General features: G+C 40.9%; 1 pseudogene; it reads right to left on the bottom strand.

The window, feature by feature from the left end:
- Positions 1–16032: 16032 nt before the first annotated feature.
- Positions 16033–16557, bottom strand: LOC101685970 (annotated as a pseudogene).
- Between the last annotated feature and the right edge of the window lie 1330 nt (positions 16558–17887).

The raw sequence follows: 17887 nt of genomic DNA, 5'->3' as shown, positions 1-17887 counted from the left end.
CATCAAGCATCCTTATTTTTATTTTATTTATTATTTATTTATTTAAAGTTTTTATTTATTTATTTGACAGAGAGGGAGACCACAAGCAGGCAGAGAGGCAGGCAGAGAGAGAGAGAGGTGGAAACAGGCTCCCTGCTGAGCAGAGACCCTATTTGGGGCTCCATCCCAGGACCCTGAGATCATGACCTGACCTGAAGGCAGAGACAACCCACTGAGCCACCCAAGTGCCCCAAGCATCCTTATTTTTAAAAATGTTGCCAGTTTGATGAGTAAAAATATGCCTCTAATTCTATTTTTGCTCTTTTTGATGACTATAACTTTGCCATTTTCATTTTTCATGGATTGCCTTAGAATAGAGTTCCCGTTTCCTTGTTCATGAAATGTGGCTCTGTTTTATCTTTTCATTTTTTTCTGGGGAGGATTCTACCTTCAAGTTGCCTATAGCCTTCTCAGTCCCCACTGTCTTTTTCCGGCTTCCCTCTAGACAACCTGCATGACTTTTTCAAATCATCTTGTACCTTCTTGCCTCTCTCTTCCCGGAAGCTTCCCCTAATTGGACCTATTTAAAAAAAAAGACCCACAGTGTGAGTTGGATTCCATGACCTGGGTTCTGTTCCTGAGGGTGATCTGTGACACGGTCAGGGCCACAGTGTTGTAACCAACCTTTGCTTGACATTGAGTGTGATGCATGGCATTTTAGGGTTTTCATTCTTGTAGAAGTTGGGTTATAGAATCTACTTCATAGATAGGTTACAAAGAGCATAGTGCAATCGTGCAGGTGGGGGCATTTCCATATCCTACTTTAGCATGCAGCCACTAGACAACTATCCACTTAGAGCCTGCTAAGAAGAAGGAACTGTGTGGGGAATAAAGGATGCAATAGCCCTGTCCTTAGGAAACTATAGTTTCTTGGGGGATTTGATATGAATAAAATGATTTTATAAAAAGATATACAATTGCAACTGTGATAAGTTCTGGAAAAGAAAGATATAAAGTGCTACAAGAGGATATATGGAGAGGATTGGATTCATTCAATTAGAGAAATATAAAGAGCTTCCCTAAGGAGTGGCCCTTGCACTGAGAATGATATGCAGAAGGCACTTAAGCAAAAAGATGAAAGACAAGGTTCTCAGTCAGGGCAAAGGCCCTCAGGCAAAAGGGGACATGGCAGGCTCAAGGGGTAGAAAGAGGGTCAGAGTGTCTGAAACACAAAGTCAAGGAAGAAGGTGGTATTAGAGACGTAGGTGGGGACCAGAACTTCCAGGGCTTTGAGGACCACATTGAGAATTGATTTTATCCTAAGAGCAACTGGCAGCCAATGGAATGCCTTTAGTGTCTGCATGGCAGGCAGCTGCAGTGATCAGACCTGGATATCCCAGAGATCTCTCGCTGCAATGTTGAGGGGATTGGAAGAAGGCCTCATCAACACAAGGATGCTACTTCTCATTCTTTCCTTGCAATGACTGCTCTTCCTTCTCTTGACCCCTTAAATGTATCTCCTTTCTTTATGGTTCTGGTCTCTATATCCTAACTGTAATGACTTGCTGGATATACCTTTCTAGTGGTCTAGAAATTCAAACACGTTCTCTTAGTTTCTGCACATGGAGTTCAGAAAAATATCTCCAATTCCCTCCTACCTTGGCCCTCCTGTCCCATCAGTCATCATGTTAACATGATAACTGGTGTATCCAGTCAACCTACCGTGCCTCTGTAAGAATTTCCTGGACCATCGTAAGACTATCTCTGTGAGCTTATCTTGGTCCTTAGATTTGCTTGGTTCTACTTTGTCATATAGAGTGCTACTGCTAGGTCAGTATTCTCGTGGCTATCTCCAGTTATGGCTTTTCTCTGCTTAACTCCCCCCCCACCTTACACCTAACCTACATTTTAGCCAAATGGATTTGCTCACTGTCCCCTGCTTCCCTGCCTCCACCTTCGATGCAGTGGAGGTACTGGTTTGCGCCATTCCAATGCCCTTCTTCCTTTATTAACATCTGTGGGAATTCGAGTCCTCATTTGTGCCTCTGCTGAAACACCGCTGTTGATAGGAGAGTTTCACGGACTCGTCCAGTCCTACATGAAATTTCCTTCCTCTGATCCTTGTGTGGCACTTTACTTCTTTCTCTCTGATGACGCATATGGCACTGGGATTTGTAACTACACACATATTGTATATTTGTCTTAGTCTCTCTACTGAGCTCTTTCCTCCTTGAGACCTGGGACCACAGAATACTCACCTGTGGATTAGTTGTAATGCTCGTACCCGTGTCTTGTGTGAGGAGGATTCTTGATCAGTATTTATCAAATCAGGCTATCTGTTGTGATAATAAATAATGATGCATATATAATACAAATTCACTTTCCTATTTTTCACTGCTGTGATGCATTTGCTGCATCCCTTTGGAAATTTGGAGGAAATACATTTTTAATTATTATTCTCATGGACTATTCCTCACTCTTTACATCTTCAAGTATACAAATAGAAGCAAGATAGTCTTGAACTGTATGTTGTAAAGAGAAGAAAGAAAGAGGCATCCTAAGCAATTCCTTTTACGTTTCATCCTGGTTAGAAGCCAACGTAAATGCTTGTGCTACATGAGCAAGCATATTTCCTGCCGTGAAGCCTTGGCTGTTTATCCTGGGACCCCTCTCCACCACTGGCTTCTCTCAAACAACTATTAACCCCTGCTTTGAGCCAGCAAACCAGATGTGGGTTTTTTCAGCAAATTATTGGTTATTTCGCCATATGTCGTTTTTTTTTTTTGCAGTTAAATGTTTCCAGCTTCCCAGAGCATTCCACAGGAATAACATCATATTTTTCCTCCAACCTGTTAATTAACATAATTATTTATCAACCCTAAACCACAGCTTGAGTTTGTTAAGTGGCTAGCAGAACATATATTCCCTGGATGGAGCCCAGTACTGCTGAAGAGAATAAATCAGCAATAAAAATTTAAAAAAATTAAAAAAAAAAAAAAGGAAAATGTTTTGGGGGAGGAGGGACACACTTCATTCCTCCTCTTGTTTCTGGGGACCAATCACTCTATGCTCAGGTTACATCGCAGGTGTTGGCTGGATGCCCCCAGTGCTTTTCTTGCTATTGAAGCAGGATGGTTTCCAAAATGAAGGGTTTTTCATGCCATCTCTAAGTGCCTCCCTAGCTCCAGTGTTTGGAATCTGTCTTTGTAGCTCCAAAAGGTTAAACCATGAAGTGGGTTAAGCTCTATTTTTCCTGCTGCTCTCTAAATCTCCATGCAGGTTCTTAGGATTAGTAGACTTCCTTTTAATGCCCCGCCCACCATACTTTCTGGTGTTCACTGCTTCTGCATTGAGACTTTTTTTTTTTTTTCCAGTGAGACTAATAGTGCCTTTCCCTCACAAAAGCAGTTCTCCAAGAGTTGTCAAAATGCCCTCTAGGAGTTCTGAAGTCACCCTTTCAGGGGATATGCTAGGTCAAATCTACTTTTATCAATACGGTCAAATACTACTTATCTTCTTCCCTCTCATCATTCTTTTACCAGAATATAGTGGAGTTTACCAGTAGATCATATACAGAAACAGAAATGAGAGTCCAGCTATCTGCTATTGAGCCAATAGGAATGAGATTTACAAAACAGTAAAAACAATGCTATCCTCACTCATATTTGTTTTCCTTTGAAAAATACCCTTATTGTTCATAAAAGTGTGATTTTTTATATTAACACATAATATTTTGCTGTTATTTTTAAAGATTTATTTATTTTAGAGAGAAAGTGAGGGAGCAGGGGAAGGTGCAGAGGGAGACAATCAACTCCCTGCTGTGTGTGGAGCTTAATGAGGGACTCAGTCTCAGGACCCTGAGATCATGACCTGAGCTGAAACCAAGCATCAGATGCTTAACCGACTGAGCCAACCAGGTGTCCCCAGCTGTTATTTGTAAAGTAAATTAAGACAAGACATTCTCAGTTTTAATTTCTAACGTAGCTACCATTGATAGATATTATTACCCACATAAACAAAAGCACTTTGGGAGCCTTAATAATTTTAAGAATGTGAGGAAGCACTGAAACCAAAAAGTCTGAGAATCAGGGCCTGTCACATAGCATTTGCATAAAAGGTCTTTGCATTACCAAGCTTCCATCATTATGAGTTAAATGGCATGTTCCTTAGAAGAGGAGTCAAATACACCAGGCATGTGTAAGTGTTTAACACTTTGACAAGGGCCATGACAAAAGGTTCCATCTATGTTACCATAGTTAAGGAAATGACCTCTGATTGCCCTGAGCCAGCTTGCTATAGAAAGCAACCTCATGCATGGTCATAGTCAAAGTGCTCTTAGGGGCAAGCCAAAGGGCCAAGGATGAGTGAAGCTTGTGGCTACGGGGCCAGGAGAAGGGAAAGACAGTTTTGGAAGTGGATTGGTGCCTGGGGATACAAACATTCGTGGGTAGGAACACTGGCTATCTACAAAATTTTTTCCTTTTGTATTATTCCTTGAAAGCAGAAATTCCATTTTCAGAACTCAGCTCCTGCCTGCGTTGTGGTTTTTGTGAAGACAGTAATTAGTAGCTTTCAGTGGATTTCATGTGAAAGTCAAAGTGGCTCCAGGCTGGACCAGAGATGGATACATGTCCAAATGTTTAAGTAGAAGTTTAAATAGCTGAACCACAAAATGTTTGGATTTTATTCCAATTCCCGTAAAGTAGACGCCATCTTGGAACTTTCTGGGACTCTATTCTGCTTTTCTCAGAGCTCATTGACAAAAAGTCTTTCCAGAAAACAGTGGTTTATTAGCACATTAGTGCTCCCCCTCTCCATTCCATTCTAAAAAACCTCACACACCCACAGCCAAAAGTCATTTCCATTCTATTTGCAGAACCCAAATAATAACTTATTCACACCAGATTTGACCAAAGTCACAGTCTCCCTAAGAGTAGAAAGAATTAGAGCTACTATTAAGCTAATTTGTTTTTATTGAATAACCCGAGACATCACATGAGAATGAAGAGATGTCCAGCCCAGCTTTTGAGTGCTGGGTTATAAGTCCCTTAAATATTAATATTCATATTTCAATGATTCATTGTTTCTTCATTGCTACACATCCCTCAAAATTAATTTCAATAATTTTAGGATTCCTCAAGGAGGAGATGTCTTGGTTATGCTGAGGAAGGTACCCAATCAGCTTAGAATTTTGCTTCTAAGAGCATTCCCTAATCATCCAACCCCAAACAGCACTCTTCCATCTCTGATACCTTCAGAATGCTGTATGAATCACTGAATTCTACTCCTGAAACTAATATTACACTGTATATTAATTAGAATTTCAATAAAAGCTTGAAATATAAAAAAAAAAAAGACAATGCTATTTGTCATTATTTTTGCTTGTCTTTCTTATTTATACATGTGTGTATTTTTGCTGATTCCCTCCTTTCATTAGAATGGAACTCCATGAGGCAGGAACACTGTATTCCTAGTGCCAAAACAGTGCTTGGTACACAGTAGGCTCTCAGTATTTGTTGAGTAAAATAATGAAGATGTTACAATACCCTTTCTGAAAATGCTTTTTCTCCATACATAGCCACTCATCTCTGTTAGGTCTGCGAAGAACCTCAGGGTTTTAAGTTCTACTAACATCTGTGGCTGTATCTTAGCAGGGTCAGGCTCAGAGAGAAGCACAGGCAGGGATTCTATCACCAAATTGCCCATGCCCATCTTGGGAACAGTATCAGCCAGGGTCCTGCAGAGAAGAGAAGTTAACCTTAATTGGGCAATCTGAGGAGAGGCTAATAAAGGGACTATCTATAAACGTGAGAGCAATTTGAGGAAGGACACTGTTGTCCACTTTGGCTAGTAATGCCAGGGACCTGTTCTCTTTTCAGAGCCCTGACAGTGTGGTCATAAGGAGAAGGCTACCTGAGAGGGGTTGGGACATTCAGGAGAGAAAATATGGCCAGTTTTGCAAAGTGCTTCCAGAACAGAGCCAGAATTATAAAGGGGAGTCCGTGACATTGACAGTGGGGAGAGGACAGAGGGGAATGGGAGAGTAAGACTTCCTTACTCAGATTTGCTTAGTGGGAAAAGAAGCATCCTGTAAAGCAACTTCCAGATTCAACTTGTGTTTACCATTGCTTGATGGTAACATTGCTGTGTTCTCAAAATAATGACAACCACAATTCCTGGATCTATCCTGAAAAATACCTGTACACCCTTAGGCCTGTGTTATTCTACAGCAGGGTAACAAAGGTCTGCCTCTATCCCCACCCAGGAAGGATGAGGAAGACAGAACAGACCATGTGTTGGGGGACAGGACATCCTGTCTTGCCCCATACAGAAAGAACATGTTAAGATATCTGGCAACCAGTGAGTGACCACAACATGGTCAGTATAATTATATTAGACTCCCAATAGATGTTGGCTTTTATAGGTTTTGGTGGCCCATCTTGGATGCTTGAAACAAATGGAACTGGAATTTGTCACAGGCCTTTCAGTGACGCCCCTCAGAGTTGTCCTTAACAGAAGCAAATCTAGCCCAATTCACACTCAGGGAATCTGGCCCCAGAACTTTTGCTCTCAAAGCACTGTGGATGTCACACTTGTGTCTCTTTGGTACTTGTCATTCCAGGGCATGCCAATGGCTGCTTACTGATGGCCCTAGGTTCTCTCCCAATGGCTCTCTCTGACTGGAGGTACCAGTAGACCTGAGGAGTGAAAACCAAGGAACATCCTCCACCAAGGTGAGACTTGGTGGGAGACTCTAGTGGGAGAACTCCCTGTTCTTCATAGTCCTCCATGGCTTCCTAGCAGGACTGAGCCCTGGGACCCTACTCACACGCAGCAGGACCATATTCATTCCTGTACCCTGGGTTCACTCTCTTCTCTTCTCTGACTCACTGTCCATCCTCTCCTGGTCTCAGAGCTGCTTTGGGAGCAAAACAAGCCTAATGTACTGCCCAGTCTTGATCTCCTTACCTTAAATCTCCCCCTTGCCCTAATGTTTTCATTCTCCTAGAAAACCATTCAATGAAGAACCAGTCTTATATTGGTTATTTAAACTTTTGAGTGAATATAAGCCAATGTGACATGATTCTTCCAATTCTTAGCATTTAATGAAGTCAACCAAACTGATTGTGCTTTACCTCCTCCATCCTTCATGAGCTCCAGGAAGAATTCAACAGAATTGACTTTCTTTTACTTAAATCATTCCTCTGGTTTGCATTCCAAAGTGTCACCTAGCTTTGTCCTTCCTTTCCAATGTTTTCCTTTGGAAAACAGCTACTTTTTGGAACAAGAAAGAAAGGACACATATATGATTCTTGTCCCTTTTGCTCTTCTACTCCACTTGCTGGAGTAGTCTGTTGATTTTCTTGGCATTAGTGACCACATTTGTATGATGACCTCTAAATCTGTGTCAACACCACTGATTTCTCTTCAGAATCCAAGTGTCCCATTGTTTGTGTCTTGAACATTTCTACATACATGCCCCTTATTCTCAAATACAACCTGTGTGTACAAAGGGGAATTCCTTATCTTGACTTTAAAATATTTCCTTTTATTAAGTTGCCTATTTATACTGAAGGTAACCCCATCTCTATCATTTAGCTTCGAAGTCCAGTAGTCATGTGTGGTTCCTCCTCTTTTGGCTCCTCAACACCTTACCATTTCCTAACTCCTCTCTAGTCACAGAGTCTCTCCATCCACTTTGTCCTATAGAGCACTGGGCTAATTTCCCTTAAATTCTGCTTACATCCTGTCCCTATTGTAGCTCAAAAAACAAAACAACAACAACAAAAAACATGCCAGTAGTTCTCAACTGACTTCAGGGTAAAAGACAAATTTCTCAAAACCATACAGGTACTTTTCTGTCTTTCTTCTTTTTAAATTTTATTGTTTGAAAAACCTATTCTAGTCTAGATAAAAACTCTTTATTCAATTCTCTGGGTTTTTGTTCCCTATTTAGAGTAGGGAACATTTTTGGGCCCTTACTGTGTGCTAAGTGTGACAAAAAATACTTTCATTGTTTATTAGCTCATTTGTTCTCTACTGTAGGTCTACCAGTTCAAAATTATTATTGTCTACATTTTATAGATAAAAAAAGTGAGGAACCAAGAAGTTAAAATACATGGCCACATCACGCAACTTATGAGTAGTAGTATGAGATGGGAACTCCCTTCTGCCTGTTAAGGAAAAAAACCCCAAACTGGAAGATCTTTTCAATATCATGTCCTTTCAGTGTTACACTGGAGTGTTGTCTAACAGACTTCAACAGAAAGCACCTGATATTTCAAAGTTGTTTTAACTTAGTGAAAACTCCCAAGTTGCAAGTGATTTTTATACAGTGATACAGTTGAGATCTTTTTTTTTGTCCAGTAGAAAAGGGACCCCCCAATTTTGCAGCTTTGCTGTCCTATAGAACATGAACAGGTTTTGTTTTCAACTTTGCAATTTCATTCCAGCATTCTGACTCTCATTAATAACTTGTTCTTTGGTTTCTTCTTTATTCTTTTGAGTCACCATTATACTACTGATTCCTTCATTAATGAGCTAAGTGGATCTTTGAAAGATATATACTCTATATTTTTATGAGACTCGTGCTTTTAGCTTTTAGAAAATTATGCTTCTACAATAGAGAGCTTCTGCTCTGAATTACTGTGCTAATATTATTAACTTAGTACCTACCAGTTCCAGAATGTCTGGAATTCTAGGTCATGCTCATCATTTTCTTCTCAGAACTTCTAGAACACTTTCTGGTCTTAATGACACACTCTTTAATTTCACCTTAGTGTCTTACTCATCTATCTATACCTAGATGTAGCTATCCATCCATGTGTTTTCTATCCTCTCCAGGTGAATAAAGAACCTTATGAAATATTACTTCAAGAAGATTTTGAATTTATTCATATGTTCTCCCGACCTACTCTGCCCCCAAGGTGCTTAGAATAGCTTTGAGCACATAGTATGTGTTCAATAAATACAAGATGCATAACATTGAATGGAGTTTTGCAGATCAGCCCTTGCTCTATCTCATAGTTCTCCTGACTTATATTTAAGCAACTCCAGACAAAACAGAGAGGCATTGTATCCAAGAATGAGAAGACTTTAGGAAAGAATAATAATGATGAAGAAATTTTGTTATCACACAAGGAGGGGGAAAATGTCTTGTGTAAGCCCAAGGATCCTAACAGTTAACTTTAGAATTTACCCTCATAGTTAAACCTCATTCCAAATGCCATTTCTCTCAAAAGCCAGCCCAGTGGCAATCTGTGCTTCCCCCTTTCAACCACAACTGTTTAATTTCAAAACAAGGGCAGATAAAATATGCTAATACACAGCAAGTCTCCCATTGCTATTCATTAGGAAGTCCCTTTCCAGTGTGAAAGTCCAGTCTTCCGTGAATTCACAAACAAATGATTGCCCTTGTTACTGGCATTCCACACCGGTGATAAAATATGGGAGTGAATCAGCCTTGGCCCAATTGTGTGGGTTTTCTTCTGCAAGGTACTGTGTTCTTTGTCTTGAGTATATATGGGAATCTATCTATGTGCATTTGCAGGATGTTTTAAAATAAATACATTTCTACCTGCAGGAACGTTAATAGGAAATCCTCTGAGATTTCCATTTCGGAGGCAGTGGTGGTGTGTTTTATGAGTTCAAAGTCTTTGCACTTGAGCTATAGGAGCCTGTTGTAAGCTGTGGACTGTTTAGCATGCCATGTGGGCCACAGCCTCTGACATCTTTAACTAGAATAGCAAAGGGCTGGGAAAAGGAGCACGATGGAGTACTAGCAGCCACGGGAGAGCAAGGCTGGAATGCTGGCTCTGACCACAAATTGGTACATGGAACTTGTGTTTTTCATTAGAGTTCCTGCAGTAAAGCTGGTTTCGAACATTCTGAAGGATATTCAGACATATTAAATTAAATTCTCCTTTAAAATCACTCTATGTTGGAACAACATGAATGATCAGACCGCAATCAAGAAACTTCAGGAAAAAAAAAAAAAAAAAAACCTAAGTCTAGCTTTGGCCCTTGCTTATGCTGTTGGTATGAATGTACAGCATACATTATTGGTGATTCAGTAGTTAATCTGGAATATATCTGAAAGATGCAGTATTGCCTTGATCTTTTAATTGACTACTTGGTTCAAGCTTAATATATACACTATATATAATTTGTGGATTACAGAAGCAACTCTGAGTGACCATAAGGCATGTGTATACCAAAGCACAAAGACATGAGAGTTTGTTTTATATTGTGTATAAATAAACACTTATGTAAACCATGTATTTATTTAAATACATTTATACATCCATTTGTGCAACCTAGCTGCAGAACTACAGCTTGAAGTTCTGACTGGCAAAAATCAAGTATTAGCAAATCTGATTCTTATTCTGTAATCAAACCTTCACCATAAGGCAAGTCTATCATCTAGCTAGTTAGCCAGCTAGCTCTATTTCTCAAACACATACATTTACCACATACCTACACAAAATTTATACCTCAATGATGTCTCTGAGTTCCTCAACAAAGCATATGTATTTGTCAGGATAGGCTAGAGAATGTTGCAGTAACAGATGCATTTCAGTAGGTTAGGACAATTTGAGTTTATTTTTCCCTCACATAAGATACTGAAGGTGCAGACAAATCTTCCAGACAGCTGTCCTCCATAAGCTGGCTGAACAGTGCAGGTTTCTCCAGTCATGTGGCACTTCCATATTGGCACATGCATCCGGAACCATCCAGCAGAGAAGGAGTGGCCTAGAGAGTTGTTGGCCAAAGTAAGTCAACTGCCTCACATAACATCAAAGAGGTAGAGAAAAGCTATCCTTCCATATACTGAAGATATTGGTACATGATAAAAATCCTATAACATGATTAATAGAACCTGACAAATATGACTTATTTTGAATCAGCTAGTCAATCTCTATATCTTTATCTCTCTGTCTCTGTCTGTCTCTCTCTCTCTCTCACAAGCACACACAGAGACACCTGTGTGGGAATAGGAGATTTCTGGGTCACAAGTGAAGGCCACCCCTTCTTTTCTCAAAATAGACCAACCCAGATGGACTGCAGAGGCAGATGGGACATTTCTTTAACTGAAACTTTACTTTTTTTTTTTTTTTAAGGTGTTTCACATCATACCAACATCCAGTCTTTGATAAGGAAGATTTTCAGTTCTTTTTCCTGAAAGTAAGTCGAAAACAACAGTAACAATAACAAGGACACAAGATTCTCTTTCTGAGTAAGAGTCAGGAAGAGAAGAAGAGAAAAATCCAAGCAGGACTCAGGGAATGTTTTTGTTTCAAGCCAAGAGCACTGTTGTAGACTCTGGGCTCCCTCACAAGAGACAAAGTGTGTTTTCAGCTGTGATGGGCTTTTCAGGTTCTAGAAAGGAGCAGTAAGGGAGTCCACTTACAAAAGGCTTTTTCGGCAGTGTTTCTCCCCATTAAGTCTAAGAGAGAGTGGGGCATCTGGGAGCAGAGAGGCACTCAGTCCAGGAAGGCTTGTTCATGGCATCCGAGTCCGCTGAAGACAATGTAAGAGCTGTTGTGTCAATCCAAGCCCCGGAGGATCCAGTGCCTAGCTCCCCGGCTCTAGCTTAGTCTCAGGCCACTCTGCATCCACTCATCACCTGCCTGCTGAATCTGTTCTCACCATGCCAATCTTACTCTAATTGCTGAGTGAAGAGTATCCCCTCCCAAAAAGGGCCTTTGCATAAGAAGTGCCAAGATCACCTTTTCTTACCTCTCCGCACTTAGGTAAAAACCTGTTCATTCTTCTGACCTCAACCCAGATGCCATTTCTCAGGGAAAACTTCCTTGACAGTTGGAAACACCATGATGTGCTTTCAAGTACGATCTGCCCTTCCCTCCAACTTCTGCAATTTGTGATTATATGTGGATTGGCATAGCGGTTTGAATAATGTTGCTCTCCTACTGATCCTCTAAACTTCATGGGAATCGTATCTTTTTTTTCCTTAGCTTTGTATCTTTATTTGCTATCCCAGTGCCTTAAGTATGTTGGAACTTCAATAAATATTTGCTGAATAGATGCAGTATTATACAAATAAACGACCACAATCTCTCATATTTCTATAGCCCTATTTAGGTATCAAGCATGTTGCCTACGTTTTCTGATCTTATATTTAAAACAGACAAGTTGAGTGATGACACATGCTTTTAGGTTGTGATAAATAGGGCCTGGGGTGGATGGCACTGCAAAGCTATGACTGTCTTTCTAGTGCTCTGACCCTGTAAAGGTTACCATACTCCCTTGGGTCCCCTTCATCTTTATGTAAAATAAGCACCAGATTCAACACATATAAAGTGGTCCATATAAAGAAGAAAAAGATCAATTCCCAAGAAGAAAATGGACAAATGTATAAATAGAAAATTGCTAACAGAGAGAATATGATTAAAATACATTAAAAGACACTATTCCTTAGTGAAATGCAGGTAAGCAGGTCACAAAGGTGCTCACATTGTACTTCAGATGCCCAGAGGAAGTGTTTCTTTATTCTAAACTGTGATCTGATCTCCCTCTAACTCTTACACACTGTGCACCAGTAGAAAAAAAAAAATCCACATTGTGATTTCAGAAAATTCACATTCTGAAAAAATGTACCCCAATCTAGTAACTGTAGTCTGCACTGATGTGATAATTTAAATAGTCCACCACAGTTTTGCTCAATAGCCCTGGTAGAAAGACTCATATACTTGAGTTCTACCTACTTCCCTTGTTTCTCTGAAATGTGACTTTGGGCATAAAAAGAATAGTAGTCAGTCCTTATGGTGTGGCATTAGTGGGGAGGGAGCCCTGAACCTATATGTTACGTCTGTGTGATGCCTTCTGCTTCAGTGTCCTTGTCCACCTGCTTTGTTGGGCATGCTTGTCCGCTAGCTCTACTGACTTGGTCGTAGCCAATAGCCAATAGCCAATAGTCAATTACCAATAGGACTCAGGGACTGGCTCTACCTTATCTCAGCTTCCAGCATCCCTATCTGTGTCTCCTTTACCCAGCCTCCTGCCTACTTCCACAGCTCCTTCTGGGGGGCCACGATGCTATGCCACAGTTGATCCTGTATTAAACTATTGGCTGCAAACTCAGCATCTGTGCTACAAAGGAACTGTGAGAAGCTTAGAATGGAAACCCAAAAGACAACACCTTCGGTCTCTTATGTGAAAGCCTAGGCTCAGTGAGGGGAATTTTGCTGGACTGACCCAAAAATGGTGTGGCTGGAGGCAAATATTTCGTGTTTAAGAAGGAGAAAATGCTGAAACCTGTAGAAAGAGGTGGCGTTTAGACAGCCAGAATGGGCTTCTTAGAGTTGTCTGAGGAGACCCCATCTAGCATTTGCTTCTCTGTAGCACCCAGGGGGGACCCGAACGGGAATGCTTTGCGGTTGGGTGGAGGATACATCCCGAGTGGTGGTATTGAGAGCAGTTGCAAAGGACTCTGGGATGCTTGCCGGGGTGTTTCCTGTCTTTCAAAGAGATACAGACGGGCAATGAGCCTGTCAGAATAGGTCAGCGTAAAACAAAAATACAGAACCCTCCTCGAATGCTCTGGAAGGCATAAGACTTCTAAAATTAGTCCTGATAGTGTGAGGGTATAAGAGAAAACCCCTGGAATCCTCTGAAATGGAATTTCCCATCGGCCCAACGAGATGGGGTTTAGAGCATAGGACATTTGTTTAGGGATAGAAATTAAGTGTGCTATTTCTGTCACTCCAGTGTGTGAACTAAAACTGTTACTCACACATAAGAATGTAAACATATAAAGAGAGGTCAGGAAGAAGAGAAGGACTGGACGGCTTTCCAGAGCAACCTCTGCTGGGCGGTGGGGGTGGCTGGAAGAAGGAAATGGCAGCAGGGACCTTTCTGGTTTTATTCCGTATTTATTTTTACGGTTTAGGTCTTTGACCTCAAGACTCCATTCTTGCCGCTTGGGTAATAAGCACATACAATCAAAAGAGATAGATTGAGTCAGATGGCTGTGAGTTTCCGGCAGGCCTGTCACCCTCACTGCTGTGTGATGACATCCTCCAAAGCAGCTGCAAAGGAGGGTGGCCCAGCTCCACGTGCCAGCTGCAATTTTCCATACTTCCCTTAAGTGCATCGTTTAGGAATTCACCTGTTGTGCTCCCTACTTGCCCCATAAAGTCCCCCAAGGGGAGTTATCAAAACACACAAGACACCCAGGACCTCCCCCTGTCCGCGACACACACCGGAGACTTAGGAGAGAGTCAGTTATTCTCAGGAGGACCCCAGGCCTCGGAGCTTTTCAAACATTCCAGGTGACTCTAATAGCAGCCAAGCTCAGAACCCTAATAGACACTTCCCGGGGATCAGCCTGAACACAGCAACTCCTTATGTCCTGCTACACCCTCTGCCTCCACCCCAGTCCCTGCTCTCTCCTTCTGTCAAAATCCTCTCTCTTCTGCAAGACTCTTCCCAAACCCCACCTTCTTCAAGAAGACGTTGTCCCCTGGCTGTGACCTTTCGTTCCTAAGCACCCCCATTGGACTTTATTCATCCTGCTTGTGTGATCTTTATTTTGGCATGCTTTGCACTGTAACTAACTGGGTGTTTGCTTATGTACAAGAGTAGGAGCTCCTTGAGGCTGGTGGCCAGGGTCCATTTTTCTCTTTTGGGTCTTTCGGGAGGGGGGGTGGGGGGGAAGGGCACATAGGGACACATACATACATACACACACTAACAGTAGGGAACAGAATTACCTGAATCTTCCCAATTATTTTAGTCAAACTCCACCCACACAAACTAAAATACATAAATGTTTGTGGGACATGGAAGGATAAATGAATCATACTCATTTTCAGAAAAACACAGCTAAGTGCTTCTTCCCTGAAAAATGTATTGTGCAGAGTTAAAATCTTTGTGTATGCTAGAAGTCTGACGCCCATTGCTGGGGCAGGATGGGTGAATGGAGGGTCTTAGATTTAACAATTCTGGCTTTACTGAGATGAACTCATAAATTTAATCTCCTTAATGTCCTCTGGGAGGAAAAGTATATCCAAAATTTTAGTTTAGTCCTACAAGTACAGAGAAAGCAAGTCTCAAGGAATCTATGAGTGCCAGTTAAGTGGGAGAGGAGAGAAAAATTATCTCTATCCTTTCCAAAATACGTACTCACCTCAAACTCTGCTTCTTGGAAATGAGAGTCCTATTGGAAACATTGCTATAAAGTAGTGGTGTCCCCATGGTTCTTGTCAGGATGCAAACCTGAATTGTGCAAGCCTCTGGGTTTAGCTATCAGTTTACAGGAAACAAGGAGAGAGATAAATCCGTTAAAAGACAGGACAGGGGTGCAAGGAGCAAAACCCAGACTGCGAAAATCTGGTGAATGATCTGGGTGTGTCAACAGATAAATTGCAAAGGAGGATAAAGGAGATCGAGAGGTAAGGTAAAAGAAACTTAGGGACATTTTCAACCCACTGCAACCCATTGCCTTTATTACGGTCCTGATTCAAACAGTAAACTATAAAACAAAAAACATTTATGAAGCGACTAGGGAAATGTGAACACAGAAGGTATATTTGGTAATAGTAAAAAATTACATATTTTATCATAGTGGTATTGTAGATATAGTTATTTTATATTGTTATATATGACATGTAATACCATTATTATATGCACATATGTACACATAATGGCCTAATATATACCAATATATTAATATATAATGTATTAATTAATTACATCATTGTATGTTAATATGTGACACTATATATCTTATTATTTATATGTCATAATATATATATATTTTTTAAAAGATTTTATTTATTTATTTTGACAGAAAGAGATCACAGTAGGAGAGAGGAAGGGAAGAGATCACAGGGAGAGAGGAAGGGAAGCAGGCCCCTGCTGAGCAGAGAGCCCAATGTGGGACTCCATCCCAGGACCCTGAGATCATGACCTGAGCCGAAGGCAGCGGCTTAACCCACTGAGCCACCCAGGCGCCCTGTCATAATATATTATTAATATAATACATAATTCTGTCGCCATAAAATGAAGGTATTTCCCATCTTATCTGCTTTACTAGTTCTTGACAAAACTATTACTGTCTTCAAGAAGAATAACATATTCTTGGGGCTCCAGGGCTGAGTTCCGCAAAAGTGTTATTCACCACCCTGTGGTCCGCTAGCAAATCCATTAGGTGGTCATAGGAGGCCCAGGCCAGGGAATCGGTGTTGAGTGTGTAAGTCATGCCCTTCCATTCAGACTCACCAGTGGACTGAAAGCTCACTTCCATGATGGAGAAATGCCATTCCTGTCCTCCTCTTCTAGTCCAAACTCATCTTCTGGATAGTGACAGTCCAGCACAGGGGACTTCTTACCACTATTCTTTATAACTTCAGTCACAAAACTGGGAGTGGATGTCAACTCAGTCTCTATGTCTTCAACCTTCTGTCCTTGGGAGGGCTCCTTCTCCCCAACAAATGTTGGTGAGATGCTCTTTCTAACATTTAAAGTGACGGTGATCTTTTCTCCGCAATTTTCCATACTTCCCTTAAGTTTATTGTTTAGGAATTCAACAAATATGTCACCTTAAGTGTGCAGCATGCCACCGTCATGAGCACAGGACCCTGCACACCTCATGGGAGTCCCTGTCCCACTGAGGCAGCACCACAGTGGTGGACCCCTGCCAGCACTAAGATGCCCTATTCTTGAAATCTTAGAGATGTAGAGATGAAATCATATAATGTCTGGGATTTGCTTCAAAATAACCCTGAGGTCAGGGAATGTGGGAGGGTATAGACAAAATGAGATGGTCCCTGACTTAATTTTTGAATGAGTACCTGGAGCTTATTATATGATTTGCTACTTATGTCATATTTTGCAAGCACATCTAAAGTAGTAATAAAAAGGTATTAAAACATATTACACTAATTTAAGTAAAAGCAAATTACTAATAATATCATATAATCATTGCATTTTTAAATAATCTGGGACCAGTTTAATGATAAGAACTGTTGAGGCTGCCCAATCTCTTGATACCTTGGAATGCATAAAGGATAAAGCATTTTCCAGCTAATAATTGGAGGGGGCAGGCGCTGGAGGGAGAAATGTTGTTATTTCAAGAAAGTATTTGATTCTTGCCTTAAAATCTGATCAAAGTAGAAATCAGAGTTTCAAAAAATTTAGGCAGTCTGGAAGGGATGTGGATGAAGTGAAGGGATAATTGGGTGATGGGCACTAAAGAGGGCACTTGATGTCATGACCACTCAGTGTTATAGGCAACTGATGAATCACTAGCATCTACTTCTGAAACTAATAAAAAAATTCTTTGACTTATGATAAAAAACCACTACAGAAAAAGGGCTGATATCCAAGATCTATAAGGAATTCCTCAAACTCAACATATGCAAAACAGATAATCACTTCAAAAAATGGGCAGAGGACATGAACAGACACTTCTCCAAAGAAGACATAAAAATGGCTAACAGACACATGAAAAAATGTTCATCATTAACCATCAGGGAGATAAAAATCAAAACCACAATGAGATACCACCTTACTCCAGTTAGAATGGCCCAAATCAACAAGACAGTAAACAACAAGTGTTGGAGAGGATGTGGAGAAAGAGGAACCCTCTTAAACTGTTGGTGGGAATGCAAGTTGGTGCAGCTGCCTTGGAAAACAGTGTGGAGATTCCTTAAGAAATTACATATAGAGCTACCCTAGGACCCTGCAATTGCACTATTGGGTATTTACCCCAAAGATACAGATGTAGTGAAAAGAAGGGCCTTCTGTACCCCAATGTTCTTAGCAGCAATGGCCACCGTTGCCAAACTGTGAAAAGAACCAAGATGCTTTTCAATGGACGAATGGATAAGGAAGATGTGGTCCATACACACTATGGAGTATTATGCCTCCATCAGAAAGGATGAAT

This window comes from Mustela putorius, unplaced genomic scaffold (assembly GCF_011764305.1).
Source record: "Mustela putorius furo isolate JIRA1106 unplaced genomic scaffold, ASM1176430v1.1 tig00000876_pilon_pilon_pilon, whole genome shotgun sequence".
In the NCBI taxonomy this organism is placed as follows: Eukaryota; Metazoa; Chordata; class Mammalia; order Carnivora; family Mustelidae; genus Mustela; species Mustela putorius.
Note: the sequence above shows the minus strand (reverse complement) of the source record. Positions and strands in the feature narration are given on the sequence as shown.